The sequence below is a fragment of the Gordionus sp. m RMFG-2023 genome, chromosome 1 (assembly GCF_954871325.1).
Source record: "Gordionus sp. m RMFG-2023 chromosome 1, tfGorSpeb1-WG-v2, whole genome shotgun sequence".
Lineage (NCBI taxonomy): Eukaryota > Metazoa > Nematomorpha > Gordioida > Chordodea > Parachordodidae > Gordionus > Gordionus sp. m RMFG-2023.
Window position 1 is genome coordinate 3,795,948 of NC_088775.1, and position 17,071 is coordinate 3,813,018.

Consider the following 17,071-nt stretch of genomic DNA (forward strand, 5'->3'; position numbering starts at 1 on the left):
GCTTTATTGTCTTTCGATTGAATGCTGCTCGAACTCGATGAGTTATTGCAATTCAATTCGATGATCTCAAGGTTGACAGACGTCATTTTAAATTTCCTTGTAGCTTTTAAGATAGATTTCTTTCTAAGAAGATTACCACTCGAAGACCTCATTTCCGGTTTGGGAAATTTTATAGCAGTACTTCTACCAAGAGGAATACCACTCAAAAAATCATGTGACCTAATTTTCAGTTTGGGAGATTTTGTAGAAGAACTCCTACCAAGAAAAATACCATTCTCTATATTATATTTGTCTTTCTTGTATATCAAGTACCAAGTCATCAAATGAAATACCATTATAAATGTACATGGTAACGTGATAGAAATGGCTATTTCTATTGGATAGTACACGTCGAAAAATGGCTTGAATTTTTCGTTTTCTCGATAAAAGTATTTGTTTTCCAAAATGTATCCCCCATTTTTGATAATATAAATACGCTTGTCGTAAATAAACGGGAAACACGTTATAAAGGAAACCACCAATAAGATTATCATGATAAAGGCGTCTAAATTTGATTCTTTATTTAAAAATTTGATCTTATATAGAATAGGATATTTAATCGCTATAAAGCTTCTCGCCGACATCACCGCCATGAACCAATGGGATAAAAACAAAAGATTGCAGATGATAAATTGTCTAAGTTTGGTGACCAAAATCGCTTCTACCAGGCTCATTTCGATGTTAAAACAGCTGATCGGATATTTTAAAATCAAATACGCCCTTAAAGCTGTCACGATGCATATCGCTATACTTATAAGGGATATCCAAATCAAGTAATACCTACCGTGAGCGTGGTAAATTGACTTTAGCGTTTTTCCGTATGGATTTTTAGTACTAAGCAATAAACCGTAGATTATCAGACCGTTTCCTAGTATTCCCAAAGAGGTCATCACGCACATGAGGATAGAAAAAATGTGACTGATTGACAGAATTTTATGATCAGGAATAATTTCTGTGAAATTAATTGAAGAGTCTCTACCCATAAAAATGAGAAATGTGTGATTCATTAAATATTCGTGATGTATACTAAAAATAATTTATTGAACATATATAATTTGTAAGAGAGGTTAGTGGGAGCATTTAATGTTTTAATAAATTATAATTGATATTTATTATTTAGTATTAAATTTTTTAAAATATAAGAAATGAATTCATTTTTTAAAATTAATTTCCTTTAATATTAATATTGGGGTATTTTAAAAAAAAAAAAAATTAATTCGATTTCTTATCGATTTCAAATTAACAAAATCAATGATATTTTATATATGAAGGTAAGTATAGCAAGCGGAAGGCGGGGGAGGGAGGGCCCTCGCTGCCTAAATTTTTTGAAAAAAAAACAAATATTCTGAGCTAAACAATATTAAATTTATTTCTGTGTCACATCAACTCTTATAAACATTTGGCCACGAACTACTTTCTTTCCTGAAGGAGATAAGTAGATAAATCACCCATCTCGCGAGCAATCTTAAAAAATATTTTATATATTCGCCAGAACATTGGCTTAGAAATTTGCCGTTCAAATTTCTTATCAATTCACGGCTCCATGTGACATTTTCTCCATCGTTTATAAGAGTATTTTTTTATTAGTCATTTATTTTCACGGTTGTGTATTTGACCGGTTAAATATAATTCGGTTAATTAAAGGATATTTGACCGGTAAAATAGGGTCAAATATGGTCAAATTCAAATAAATGTTTTTTTAAGTCAATATTAAATTATTTGTATTTATATATATATAGTAAATTTCTAAATTTATAAAAAATTTTCAAATTAATTGTCATCTAATTAACTATTGTTTTGCTCTCGGTGGAAGAGTCTTATTCTGATTCATATTTAATATTATCATTTTCTTTAATATTTTTTTAAAATCAATTTTACTCTTGTCGAGATCTTTAATCGCTTTCTTAGAAAAGAATAATACCAAATCGACTCATTTCTTTTGAAGGAGAAGTAAAAAACTAGATATTCTTAGTAAAATAATGCCACTTTTCTTTAAGGGTATGGTTGGCAAAACCTATTTCAAGAATTTGAGGTCGAAATCTGATTGTTGCTTATAGAAGTTACTACTTTCACATAATTTGCTATTAAACATGTCGCTTTTACTTCTGAAATTTATGTTTTCACCTAAAATAATATTGATCATCACCACCTTGTGAACTCCCTAATTCATTCTTATGTTACATTACATACTTTATTAAATTCACTTCTAGTAAGATGCTCCCCTTAATATTAGAGACCCAATAAATGAAAAGCATTTTGATCATTAACCTGCATCTGAAAAGGAAAAATAGTGAAGTCTCTTTAATATCTGATGTATTAAAAAGGCAATCTTGAGAGAAAAAAGAAGAAATCTTGTAAAGAGTTCAATCTTCCCAGAGTTCCTAAAAAATTATGTTGGTAGAAAAGATAATATGAAACATTTTTCATGATTTTTAAAAATTATTTAAGAAACTGTCTGATCATTTAATAGCTTATTATCCTCGACTAAAAATTCATATGGAACACCACTGATTCTCTATTTTGTATAACTTTATATAAAACTTGATTTAAAATTGAGAATTATATATATTAGTTTTTTCTAAATTACTATTTTATTTATGTTTTGTATATAGTAGGGTATATAATGACAAAGTGGCGTAATTTTGACTTAAAATAAAACTTAAAATAAAAGTTACTAAAATTACTGAATAATTTTAAAAAAACTATTTTTACTTTTCTTTTATAAACAAGTTTCTGTATTTTCTAACGAGATAATATAAATGGTTTCGAAGTGGAAAATTTAGAAATATCAGAAGTAAAAATGAGAGACTTTCAATTTTTATAAATATTTTTTTAAAAAATAATTATATGCGATAATAGTCGTTTAAAATATTCGATCCAGCCCGGGTATATAGAAAAATATTTTATACCATCCGGCCCGTATACCGGAACCCGGCTTTGATCCGGGCATGCAGGTCTATATATAACATATTGCACATATTTAGATTTTATGTTTCTACAGGTACTTTATTATACATTTCTATTTTAACCTATATATTGTATTTATACTCTATTGGAACCATATACAATTTTTCAATATATAAAAGACGATCAACCATTATAAAGTGGCAGAAATATTATTTTTTCAATTTTAAGATATTCAAAAAAACAATATAAATTTTAATGAAACTTATTGCATATCAACTAAACCTATCCCAATCCCGTTACTTACGTGCTTACAATATAATTGAAACTAATATAGAATCAAATATTAGTAGTTTTTAACAATCAATATATCAATTAATAAATTAAAAAATAATTGTTACCTATATGTGAAAATTCTTAATTAGTCCTAATTCATACTTATTATAATGTATATTTAAGAAATAAAATTCAAATTTTTTTAATTTTCCTATTAGTGCATGATTTTGAAAGAAAGCTTAAGGCCTCATATATAGTAAACGCGTTATCCTTCAAGCGTTGCGTTATTTACCGTAGCGTTATTACAAAGCAAATGAATAGGTATAAATTTTATAAATATGGAGCGTTATTATGATAACTCTATGATAAAATAAAAAAATATATGTTGCGATAAAAATAATAGCAAATTCGTAAAAGGTATTATATAAATTTTCTATCTCTAATTTGTTTAAAATTAGTCTTTAAAACTGAATCATCTGTAATAACGAACGCTTAAAGATAACGCGTTTAACTATAAATTCAGCGTTAGATTTAAATAAGTTTCTTAGAAGATGAGAAAATTTATGATAATTCAAATATTAATTTTATTAAAATATGACGACTTAATTATAATATAGTGCAAAAAATATATTATATACAATTTTAAAAAAAATAAATATTTAATCTAAAATACAAGCTTTAATAATGCTTGATAATCTCCAAATGAGTGAACTAGATTTGAATTTTGGTCAGCCAATTATTTGCACAATTACACCATTATCGTAATGCATCATATATGACCGATGTTTCAATAATTATTTTACCACTCTAAATTAGAATAGTTTGGCTAGAGGTCGGAGTTTATTCAATGCTTTGTTATTCGATTATTATAATTAGATTTGGTAAGGATCTACTGATTGATGCTTTCTTGGATTTTGATATCTTGGGATATTGTTTGGGTGCTTTTAAATAGGTTATTTTTTTAAAAATCAAACTTCGAAGAGCCGGGTTACCGAACACTATGAGATAAGGATAGATGAAGTGCTTAAGAATTAGAAATATGTACGCCAGCATGTAAGAAAGGGAATAGCAGTTGATGTCAAAAAGTTTATGCTCACTTTTTTGAGATGTCATTACAGTAATCGGTAACGAAAAGAGGAATGTGATCGTAGTTAATAAGCTGGCCATCACGGCAAAACTTTGTAACCTTGTCGCTTTATTTTCTTCAGACTGAACGTGATTTGAACTTGAAGATTTACAATTCAAGTTAACGATTTCAAAGTTCTCAGACCTCATCCTAAATTTTCTTGAAGTTTTTATGGAAGAATTTTTATCAATAAGCATACCACCGGAATTGTCATTAGACGTAACTTTAAATTTGGGCGCTTTTACGGAAGAATTTCTACTACCAAGAAGGATACCATTCGCTATATTATATCTGCCTTTCTTGTACATCAGATACCAGGTAATCAAATTAAATACCATTATTAATGTACAAGGTATCGTGATGGAGATGGCCATTTCTATTCTATAGTACACGTCGAAGAGGGATTTGAATTTCTCGTTCTCGGTAAAAAAGTATTTGTCCTTCAAAATGTGTCCACCACCACTTTTGACAGGATAAATACGCTTGTCATAAAGGAACGGGAAAGACGTTACGAAGGAAACTACCAATAAGATTACCATGATGAAGATGTCTAAATTTAATTCCTTGTCCAAAAATTTGATCCTATAAAAAATGGGGTATTTAATCGCGATGAAGCTTCTCGCCGACATCACTGCCATGAACCAATGGGATAAAAACAAGACGTTACAAATAAAAACTTGCCTGAATTTGGTGACGAAAATTGCTTCCAACACGCTCATTTCTTTGGTAAAACAGTTGATGGGATATTTTAAGATATAACAAGCCCTGAAAGCGGCTAGGATGCATACGCCTATACCTATAAGGGATATCCAGATCAGGTAATACCTACTATTGGTGTGGTAGAATAACTTCAGCGTTTTTCCGTAGGCATTTTTAGTTCCTAGTAGTAAACCGTAAATAATTAGACCGTTTCCTAGGACTCCTAGGGTAGTCAGCACGCAGACTATGCTAGAAAAAATGAGACGGATTGACAGAATTTTAGGATAGGGAATAGATTCTGAGAAATTCGTTGAAGAATTTCTATCGGTATAAATGTGAAATGTGTAATTCATTTAAATTATTTGCGATATCTTAATTTTTGTTTTAGAAAATTAATATATAAATTTGTAAGAGAAAGATAATAGGAATATATTCATGTTTAAATAAATTATATTTATTATTGGGTATTTGAATTTTATTATTATTCCCTTAAAAAAAATTAATTTCCTTTATATATACAATATCTATGTGCGTATATTAAAAAAAAATTAGCACCATTTCTTATCGATTTCAAATTCAATAGGATTAATTGATATTTTTTTCGCTAGCTAAAAATTACATTATTGTGCCAAAAATAAAGAGATTTAATTATTTTATATTTCCAATAACCAAGATAGCAAAAAATAAATTGTATTTTGAGCCTATTTTTGAATACGGTAAACTCATATTTTAGCCCAGAAAAATATTGTCCTAGTACTCAAATCGCTAATAGAATTGTCAAAATATTTTCAATTTATGAGCAAAATCTTCAGGCCTGCGTTATATTTTATCCAGATAAGATATCGAGTTACCCGTTATTTAAAAAATCGGCTTACAATCGAGCCGTTTAAACCCATTATCACATAATGTTTGTAATCTTTCTGAAATTTTTTACAAGAGTGTAATTACATTATATATATAAATAATTTATCCAAAAAATTTTAATTTTTTATTTTGACATATGTCACATATATAAGTCGCAACATATGAATAATTAGTGTTGTTAAATCATCTAACTTTGGCCGGCTCTGAAAACGGTTTAACCAAGTTTTTATTCTAAAAAAAATAATAGTCTCTATCATTAAGTTGAGGCTAAACTTAGACGTTAAAGTCAATTTTTTAAGGGATAATCAGGCCTATTGGAGTTAGTCTGAATTAGGTGATACAATTTCTTCATATATTATTTCAATAGTATGAAATAGAGGGTAACAAATTGACGACATCTAAATCGCTCTGCAATTGTTAAGTAGTGAGTGTTATTTTATTTTTTTTTAATTTTCAACTTTACCCCGCCCCTCGCCCTCCTCCCTACAACTTTTCCCTCATTATTTCTCATCGAACTATTTAGCGTTTTATTTATTATTCCGTCCCCGGTCTCTTAAGCTTCCAAGGTCATGGCTAAATTGAGCCAGTCCGAGGCCCCCGCAGGCCTCTGCTGACTGATTTGCCTATTTTGATACGATGAATTGACACTATATCAATAGATCCGAAACAAAATTTTAGTTATATAGAATTATTCTACTTAGATTTAAGATTTTTGCTTATACTTAGATTGTCTTTGGTAGGATTTTGGACTAAGCGAGGTTAGTATATATATAAATTATTATATAAAATTTGAAAGTAATTATGAAGCTTTCATTTTTTTTGTTTGACAAAACAGAGATAATAATTCATATTATTAGAAAGTGAAATATTACACAATTTTGAATGTTTAAAATAAATATATGCATAAATCGTTCCTATCACATTCAATTATAAGGTAAAATTGCATATTAATAGAATATTTTATTTAAAACTTCGATAGACTATGTCTCTCTAGCCTAGTCTTTTTATATATATATCTATTTCTATGAATAATTCTAAACAGCTTATCTAAATAGAATGTAGCTTTTAGGCTAAAAAACATAAATTAAGGATTAGTAACACCTTTTACCTTTTAGTCTATTTTAAAGGGAATCACCAAATTTATGTCAAAATCTAAAATACTAATAGAGTGAATAAATGGCGGAATTCAAACAAACTCTGCTGTAAGTTTCATTGATAGTATCAGGGCCTATATATCTTGAAGATATTGAAAAAAAAAGAAGTATGATGGCATTAAACAAAATGTCAATCATTTTTCTGGAGAATTTCTATCTAAATATATACGCTCCAGTATTAAAGATTTTTGTTTTATGGGACTCATTATCGGAGATGCTTCTAAGTCTTTGGCACACTTGCTTTCCTATCAATCATTTTTTTTTAAAACTTGATCTTTAAAAAAAATGAATTTAACACTATTTAAAGTTAGGACTACTATACCAATTCGAATATTGACTATTCATGCGAATATCATAAGCTATTCTCAAAGACATATAATATCTAGACTGACGATGCATTCATTAAAAGTGTACATCAATGGAAACAGCTGGGAATGCCATCTTGATTACCCATATCCTTATTAAGAATTTTAAACGAGAGGTCAATTTATTCCTATGTCTGACGCAAACTTTATTAAAGAATTGCCTCATCGAGATAATAAGGAAGCAAGTTAACAATTTAATAGTAATATTTAACGTGAGAATAATCACTATATGGGTTGTCAAAATGGCGGGTCCAGCTGATTTGCATTTAACGACGATTTCTAATGCATTACTATGAATGCATAGTAAGTCTAAATATTATTATATGTCATTGGCTATTCTTGATCGATTGCAATTATTTTTTTTTCCTTGGAATATTCTATTTTTTTTTTTAAATCTCACTGTCTTATGCTTTCTGTTTTTTTTACGTTTGGCGCGGTTCATGCCGTTTCTCTAAAATTTATTTAATAAGCGATAAATAAATTTTTTTATATTACGAATCGTGCCTGAGAATTAGATTATTCCATCTCCACTTTTTGTAATTATACAGTAGAGCAATTTTAGAAATTAAAGTATATATATATATATTGTTTTTGATAAGATTGCTAACCTTACATTGGCTATCATTTGGACTTATTGATTTATGCAAAAAAAGCCATTTTTGATAAAATGTGGAGATGGAATAATCTAATACTCAGGCGAAGAGATGTAAAATAAATAAATAAATCCCTTTGAAGATTTTTTTATAATCGGTCGAGTTCTAGTTATCTGGTTCTCTGGATTTAGATTTGACGAGGTTCCTAGTTTTCCGGTTTTCAAACTCCTGAAGTAAATTAATGTCATCCATTTTTTGGGTAGGGGGTTTAAATGGCATGTTAATGGTGTTTTGTTTTAAAATTATAATTTATCAAAGATGATTTGTCTCTTGTAGCATTATGAAATCTAACCTTAATATTTCATAACCCCCCCCCCTCTCATTAATATAGAGTTGATAGAGATAAAATTTGCTTAGGAATATGAATCGAAAAAGTTTGATGCTTGTACCAGTTGCCTGAAATGCTCCAAGGTTAATTATACCTATTAATGATTAAACAAATTATCATTCCTTTATAATGTATCTAATTTTTATATTTTATTAAAGATGAGTAATGTGTTTTTTCAGTTCACAGTTACTTCACATTAAAAGGAACTTAAACGATACATTACATTCATATAAAAAGATCTTACCGCGATTTTTAATTTTTAGTAAAGGCACCGTATAACATTCATATTCTTAGAACGACCTTTAGATCAGAGATAGACTGGTCACTTAAAAACGCATTATTTACGAAAATTTTATAATTTTATTTTATTTTTAATATAAATTTAACACTACAAGCTTCTGGTCTATTTTTAATCAGCCATTATAATGTATGATTTAATAGCTCTTGATCCCCTTAACAAATATCTTCAGTCAGTCGATAGATAGAGTAACAATCAATATAAAACTATTTTTCCTGCTATATAAATATAATAGAAATCACTTTTTTTTTAAAATATTATAAAGTTGAGATCAGACCCTTTTAGAAAGATCTACAAGGATATTGAAAGGGCCTATAAATTTTATATATTTTTGTTTTGTTGATTTCAAATATGAAATTTGATTCGTCCAAAATTATTCATTATTTTATTTTTAAAAAAATTTTTCAAGTGGAAGATTTTTCGGGTTGAAGTTTCCTAAAGTTTAATTCAAATTGCACGATTTCTTGGTTCATCACGAATAATAAATTTCAAAGGACAGAAAAACGCGATTCTAATTGTTGCGTCCAATATCATATTAAAGAAAGCTGAAAAATATCGTCTTAATTTTGAAGCAAAGGCTTGAGAACATTTTTTCATTCTGATTTTATTACAATATTTACATTTTCGAGGAAAAATAAAATAAAAAATTCAGGAAAGAATACCTCTACTGCGGTGATAGCTTATTTATGTCTATTTCGTGTTGTTAAACTGATTCGTTTTGAGCCGATATTCAAAAACGGCTAACTCAATATTTCACCCAGAAAAATATTTCGCGAGCCTGAAGATGTTGTTCACAGAAGGAACAAAGATCCTAGACATATATTATCAAAATCTCGAGGTTTAGGGAATATTTTTCTGGCTGAAATATTGAGTTAGCTATTTTTAAAAATCGGATCGAATAGAGCCGCGTTTAACAACACAAGTCTATTGTCAGGACAAAGTTTATCTTAAAACTGTTTTAGCATAATCGAAAAAAAATAAAATACTTGTAGACCTTGGGAGTGTAAATGATGGTTCGCGTGAGGAGCCCTCTAATAGTATGCGCAAATTGAGCGTTTTAAAATGGCATCGTGCAAATTGGATAAAATTATCGTTTGGCATCTCCATTTTGTAATATTATATAAAAAAGTAAAAAGTAAAAAAAAATAAATAAATAACTTACATCTTAAATGGTAATAATAAAAGGCAGGCGATAATATAATTTTTTAAAAGACAAATTCTTTTTTGGAACATATTTTGAATAAAAGGGAAATCTCGATTTAAAACAAGGGAATACAAAAATAAAGTACGGCAAAACAACGCAAACGCTCAATTTGTGCTCAATGTAATATAGATACTAGATTCTAACTATCAATAAGATTTGGCTTTATGGAACAATATGTAGAGAAATATATAAATTAATATTCATTAATATCTAAAACAGGATAATATTACAAAAAGAATTTTTAAAAGTAATTAGAATATTATATTAAATAAGAATTTCTAGATGATTCTGATGAAGCATCAACATCTACCGATGAAAATTGCGAGGATGAACTTAAGAGATTCATCGCCCAAAAAAAAAATAACTGACAATAGTTTTGAGAAAATTAGCTAAAATTTTGCCCCCCCCCCCGGCAAGGTCGGCTTCTAGTGAAAGGTTATTTTCTATAGCCAAATCGCTTATTAGAGGAAGGTCGAACACAATTGAAATATAAAAATAATATGGACATTCTTCTTTTTCTAAATTTAAAAAATTTTGATTTACAAATTGTAACTATTTTGTGTTAAATCAATATAAGAATTAACAGAAATGATGTCTATGATTGAATAAATTCTTAATAGAAGTAAATGTATAGCAAAAAAGTTTTGAAAAATTTTAAAAACACCTTTAATTTTTGGGGGTTATGGTGGATCAAAACATTGTCTACCATGATGGGGCGGGACACTGAGTAAAAAATTAGGCTCGCTCAACCTCTAATTGAGATCCCATGTCCAATCTTAATATTATCAAGGCCATCTTATAAATCTAGTATCCAATAGAATTGCAGAAAAATGTAATTCTTTAAAAAAGAATCCTTTTCGCCTTTTTATCAACAGAATTTTTTTTAATATTAAGTATTGCGTCAGGTACTAAAGAAAGTGTTACATCATCAGATTTCAAGTAATGAATATACCCCTGAAAATTATCATCACCAGAATTTGGGTTTTAAGGGTTCTATCAAAAAATATTATGTTGAAATATTTTTTATCTAAACTATTTATCCTTATTAATTCCCCATCCTTTCGTGTTAAGCTTGGCAATTTGTTGGATAATTATTATCTTGAGTCCCTTTAATTTCTAAATTATTAACGTTTTAACCTTATGAATATAATGTCAATATAACTTTTATAAATATATTTAGTCCTAGTGCAGCTCATCCCCCATGTTGTAAATGGGAATAGGCTCGGCTCACTCATTTTAAAATGATTTTCAAAAATATAAATTTTAAAAAAATTGTGAATTTTGGTAATATTTACTTTTCCCATTCAATAAAAATACCTAGGGAATACTACAGGAAATTTCCGAGAGTATGCCAAGAAAGAAAGAAAGAAAGCAAACGACGTCGATAAAATTAAAACTAACTACTATAATATTAAATATAAATAGTATACCTAATTTTATTCCGCTTATAAAAATTTTAACCTCTAAAAAAACAAACTTTGTATCAATAAAAAACATACACAAAACTCATTATTAAAAAACAAAAAAAAGCATAAATTAAAAGGTTGTTTTAAGGTGTTTGTATCAGCATATCTTATATTTCTAGCTAGTCATCGACAATCTACAAGGCGTTCTTCCTCTTTTTATGCACCTAAGAATTAAAAAAATATAAAAATTATGTAGTCATTGGAATATGGAATCCATTGGGGATTCAAGATCTCTCACATTTACTTTCATTTCCCCGAGGAAGATTTTTAAAATTTCTTTTAAAAACCTATTTAACCGGAAACACATTTCAGCGTGTTAAACATTTGCTAAATTTTTTCATTCTACATGGAAAAAATTCGATAAAAAAAAATTAATAGCAAAAGTTTACCACAAAAAAAGTGTCCGAAATTTACAGTGTTGGTTCATCGGAACACATTTCCGGTTTCATCAGATCTTTCAAAAAATAAAAATGGCCCTCATTTAGAATATTTTAGCCAAAAATAATATTATTAAGTCATATTTTGTCCATAGATTGAACAGAAAGGCTTGGTCTCTTCTAATTTACCAAAATCTTGAGGCTTACATAATATAACTTCGAAAAATTAGTTCCCAAATCGGGTCATTTAACAACACTATACCTACAATAAATATAATATAAATATTAAGAGAGTCAGACTAACCTCCCCCCCCCCCCACCGCCATGGTTTTCATATCTACCTTGTAAATTATACATAAATAGTAAAAAATAATAGTTTATAATAATTATATTGATAATTGATAGTTTAGTAATTATAAAATATTGAAATATACCTTTTTGTTAAATCTGCGCGAATCAGCATGGGGGCCCGTTACTCCCTTTTCCTTATTTATAATGCTTTCCCTTAATAGATGGCAGTGAATACCGTAATTTTTGTAATCTAATTTTACGGACAATCCCCCTAATATATTCTGCCCATCTTGGCACGTAGTGTCCGCATTTGAATACCTTTCCAAATTTTTCATCGTTATTGTATCTGTGAACGTATACGGTGACGTTTGTCAATGTCTTATTCTACAAAAAATAATAATATGTATTTTACATTATTTTCGTGGGAGTGAGGTTTATATTTATAGTGTTAGGCATGAGTTAGTTGAAAAAAATTATCATTTGCAATCTAATTCTTTATACCCTTTTAACTGAATTTTTGAAGCACATAGGTAATAATTAACAATTCTATGCGTATATTTTAGTTAACGATACCCTATGAATTTAAGACAATTTTTTCCACGAACTTTTAAACTTAATAAAAAAAAATTATTATTAAAATTTCCATTATATTTTTTTTAAATATATATTATAAATGACTCAAAAGGTTAACAGCAAAATTGTTTATGATTCCATATGATAGGTATTCTAGACATGATGGAATGTATTTCCGGTTAAATCCGATTTTAAAATTTAAAAAAATAACGCGCTCCAAAAAATGATGCCGGAAAAAAACACATTGAACGCTAACATATATAAATTAAATTTTATAGCAAAGTTTTAACCCTTCTTTTTTTATAATTTGAGAAAGTTTTATAGGTATATTTATTTTTTTTTCATTTCAAATCAGGATTAGTCAAATTTAGAGCTAGCGGGGATTGAACCATGCACACCCTAACCCTAACCCTAAATTATGGCAGTTAATAATGAAAAAAAAGTATTTCAAAATCTAGGAATGCTAAGAATTCATAATTCTTTTCCCTAAGATGCTAATTTTTATATGTCCAAAATGTTTATTTAAATTTAGCCAAAATCAAGTTACAATTTTTGTATATAATTATGGTCAATTCAAAAGTACCATGATATTTTGAATAATATAAATATCCTATGCGTATCACATAATTAAACAAAAAACGCATTTTAAATTTATTAACCTAAAAGAAATTAGTGGTTTGCCGCTTGGGCAAAATTTTAACTTTTACAAAAATAATAAAATTTCAGAAAGAAAGAAAAAAAAAAGAAAATATGGTTCTTTTATATAGTATCGTTATATGTATAGATTCAGATATTGTTTTTTTTATAGTATCTACAAGAGTTATTGCCGATTTTGCAAGGCTCAACTAGGCCCAGTGTTCACTACCCTACTTAATACCTTTTATACACTTAATAATAAATTTTTTTTAAATTTATTGAATAATTTTTTTTTTTAAGATATAAACCATCTCACAAAAATAACAGCAGTTATTTAGCCACATATTCTTCCCATTATTGCATATATAATCTTCTCGACATCCATCAGGGTTACATCCAGGATATACCAAATATTTGTTATACGCTGAACTTACAGAAAAGTGAGTATAAAAAAATGAATGAGATGGAATTCTGTTTTATAAAAAGCTGCAACAAAAAACATTGCACGATTTCAAATAAAGTTATGATCAATTAATTTTTCTGGCGAAATTTTTAAAATAAATTCAATTAATATGAATTATTTACTTTTGAGCTTGAATTGAATGTAACGAGAATAATATTACTGTAAAAACTTTGAAAACCATGTGTGTTTTTTAAAAAAAAAAATAGATATAAATTATGAATACGTTTACTAAATAATCTAATTGTTTAAATCGTCATTAATTTACAAATCTCATCACATTATTTGAAAATAGTAATTTTTAGTTAAAACCACATCACATACATTTAAAATATAGTTAGCTACTTCTTTTCATTAAATAACTTGTTGTAATTAAAAAAAATTAAGGGTTATAATATATCGAAATTAATTCAAAATCAGGTTTAAAATCTCCTTTATAAAGATTAGATTTCGAAGATCTATCAATCTCCACTTGTACAAAGGTCTATCGTCAAATCTATCATACTGAAAGATTGCTTTTGTGAAATAATAATGTTTATATCTTGAGCGGCCGCGTTAATTTTAGTTAAATACGCAGCAGACCTTTGTGTGTGAAGTAACCTCATCAAAATCGTTGGATTCCTTCGATGAAGGCACAGCCTCCAGCTTTATGTATTCGTCGTAAGGTAATTTCGTAGTAAACGCGTTTTGCCTTTCCAATATCAGTTAATTGTGAGTCTCTAAATATGGCCTCAAACATTTTATAAATAGCTCCACTGCTTGAAAATGTAGGGTATTCTATAGTATTTTTTTTAATATTTACTAATGTTTTCATTTTTATTATTAATTTATAGTATATGTATGTAAAAAAAATATATGATACGATGTATTCTGCGCTCTTTGATATCGTTTCGTTTTTAACCTAAATACTATGCCATCTGAATCTATACATTCCAGTGATATATCGATGATCCATCAGCTTATCCTCCAAGTCATCATAATAAAAATGAGCTCTGAATCTTTTCTTTCGTATTTGTTGCACCAAATCGCCGAAGTTCGTAGACGTATTTAATATTGAATTTTGTTGGATACTTGACGACTATTAAATATTTATATGTCATGGTCGAATGCTGCACTGCCACTATATAATTTATCTCCACAGGTTTTAATTTTTATCCAAACACATTGTTTCTTTTTCAAAGTTTTATTAAAACAGAAAGAGAAGAGAAGAGAAGAGAAGAGAAGAGAAGAGAAGAGAAGAGAAGAGAAGAGAAGAGAAGAGAAGAGAAGAGAAGAGAAGAGAAGAGAACGGCATGAAAATAATGTTCGGAGTAGAAAATATTAACATCTTTAAAAAAAAAAAGATTTTTCTACGATATATATATACAAAAATATAAGTTTTAAAAATAAAATAAATATGGATAATAAAAAAAAAATACAATTCAAAACGAGCCGCTTAACAACTCTAACTAAAAGCTATTTTTTTTTAGAGCGAGAGCCCCAATAATAAAGAGGCTGTTGGTGATGATGATAGCTAAAATAATTATTATTTAATACTATTTTCAAGGAAAAATTAAATCGTAATTTATGTCCATATTATAGATTTTAATATTAGTGGATAAATAGTTGGTAACGAACTGTAATAAGCCCAAGTTTTTTTTACAATAGGAATTAGCGGACTTGTGTCTTTATCAAATTATTGACATCTTTTTAGCATTTTAGAAAGTCTCATGATCAATTATCACATGGAAAACCTAATAAACCAATTGAAACTACCAGGGTTTAGGTGGACCACATGATTTTGGAAAAAAATGCGAAACATAATTTTAAAAAATAAAATATATTTGGAAATTATAATAAAATTAATTTTTTTTAAAAATAGTGAAGATATTTAGAAATTACTAAATTATTTGAATCGACTTATTCCCAACAATTAAACTTTGTATTCATAAGGAAGATAACCAGTACTGCTGTAATATTATATATTTTTTTATGCTTATTAATTATTTATGTATAATGTTGTTGAAAATGATTTTTAATATATTCTTATCTTATCTTATTTTGCACGTTGGTCACAGACCTGCCCAAAATGAGCGAACGTGAATTATATGAAGGTCTATCCTTCATATAATTAAGCCGATTTTTTTTTCAAGATACCGACAAACCTATTACCCAGAAAATAATTTATGAGTGGAACTAAAACCCTCTACCAATAAAGTATCATATTTAAAATTAGCAGGAAATAGAAATATAAATAAGTTATAATGAGATGTAGAATAAAAATAGAAAGACATTTTAAAAGAAAATCTTCCAAATACAATGGTCTAAAAAAATTAATTTAAGTTAAGTATTTCTAAGGGACATTAAAGGTGCCATTATCCATTTACTAAATAACCAAATACAACTCTATATCTTTAATAATTAACTTATGTCCTATAAAATATGGTTTAATTTAATCACCAAAAATTAAAAGAATTTAATTACTTTAAAATAGAAACTTGAACTCTAAGATATTAGTTCCAATAATGATATAGATTCCCTTGGGAAACTTCTTTACAAGAATAAATCTTCAGCAAGTATTTGTCATATGTTCATATATGAGTCTCTAAATATGTTTAAAGACTTTCCTGTGACGCTCTCTTTAGGAAATCCCAAGATAAATCTAATTCAGTCAAGGATCTTAGAATTCTCCCGAACCAACTGCTTTTATAGGATAAAAAAGGTTTAAGAGCAGTGTCTTCAGGGGATTGATCTATAAGTGCCTGATGGATTAAATTATTCAAGGGGTGTCTCAAAATATGGCCCACCAACTCAATTTTCTTATATTCTATTGTTTTATGAATTGGAAGAATATCGCAACTCGCCCATAACATATAATTTGTAGTGTTTCGCGGATAAAAGGTCCTAGTTTAATATCTTAAACATTTGTTTATAAAAACTTGCATCTTGTTGTTATCTGATATATTATCGTTCCAGGTTTCCATACCATAGTGTAAGGAAGCTAATATTAAGACTTTAAAGAGTCTTATCTTTAAAGGAATAGATATTTGTCTAGATGACCAAATCTTCATCAAGGACCTATACTTTACCCTAGTTTTATTCAATTTAGAGTGTTGATCTTTCTTTGTACCACCTTTCTTATCCAATAGGCCTCTAAATATTTTAGAATATCCGCTTCTGTAATCGTATTACCATCAATATTTAGGGTCGCCTGCGAGGAAGTATAAAACGATGTCATCATTTTCGTCTTTTCTTTATTTAACGTCAGACCAAAGTGTCCTGCCTCTACAATGATAGAGTTAATAACTGATTGGATGTCTGACACCGATTTACCTACAAGGCATAAATCATCTGCGAAAGCAATAATATTTAAATCTCC

General features: G+C 28.2%; 1 long non-coding RNA gene across 1 annotated transcript; it reads right to left on the bottom strand.

The window, feature by feature from the left end:
• Nucleotides 1-9,240: 9,240 nt before the first annotated feature.
• On the bottom strand, nt 9,241-13,889 carry LOC135922527 (uncharacterized). Its single transcript, XR_010570949.1, has 4 exons — nt 13,839-13,889; nt 12,188-12,428; nt 9,701-9,807; nt 9,241-9,304 (listed from the first exon to the last, which is right to left on the bottom strand). It is a non-coding gene; the product is annotated as an uncharacterized LOC135922527 (long non-coding RNA).
• Nucleotides 13,890-17,071: the final 3,182 nt, after the last annotated feature.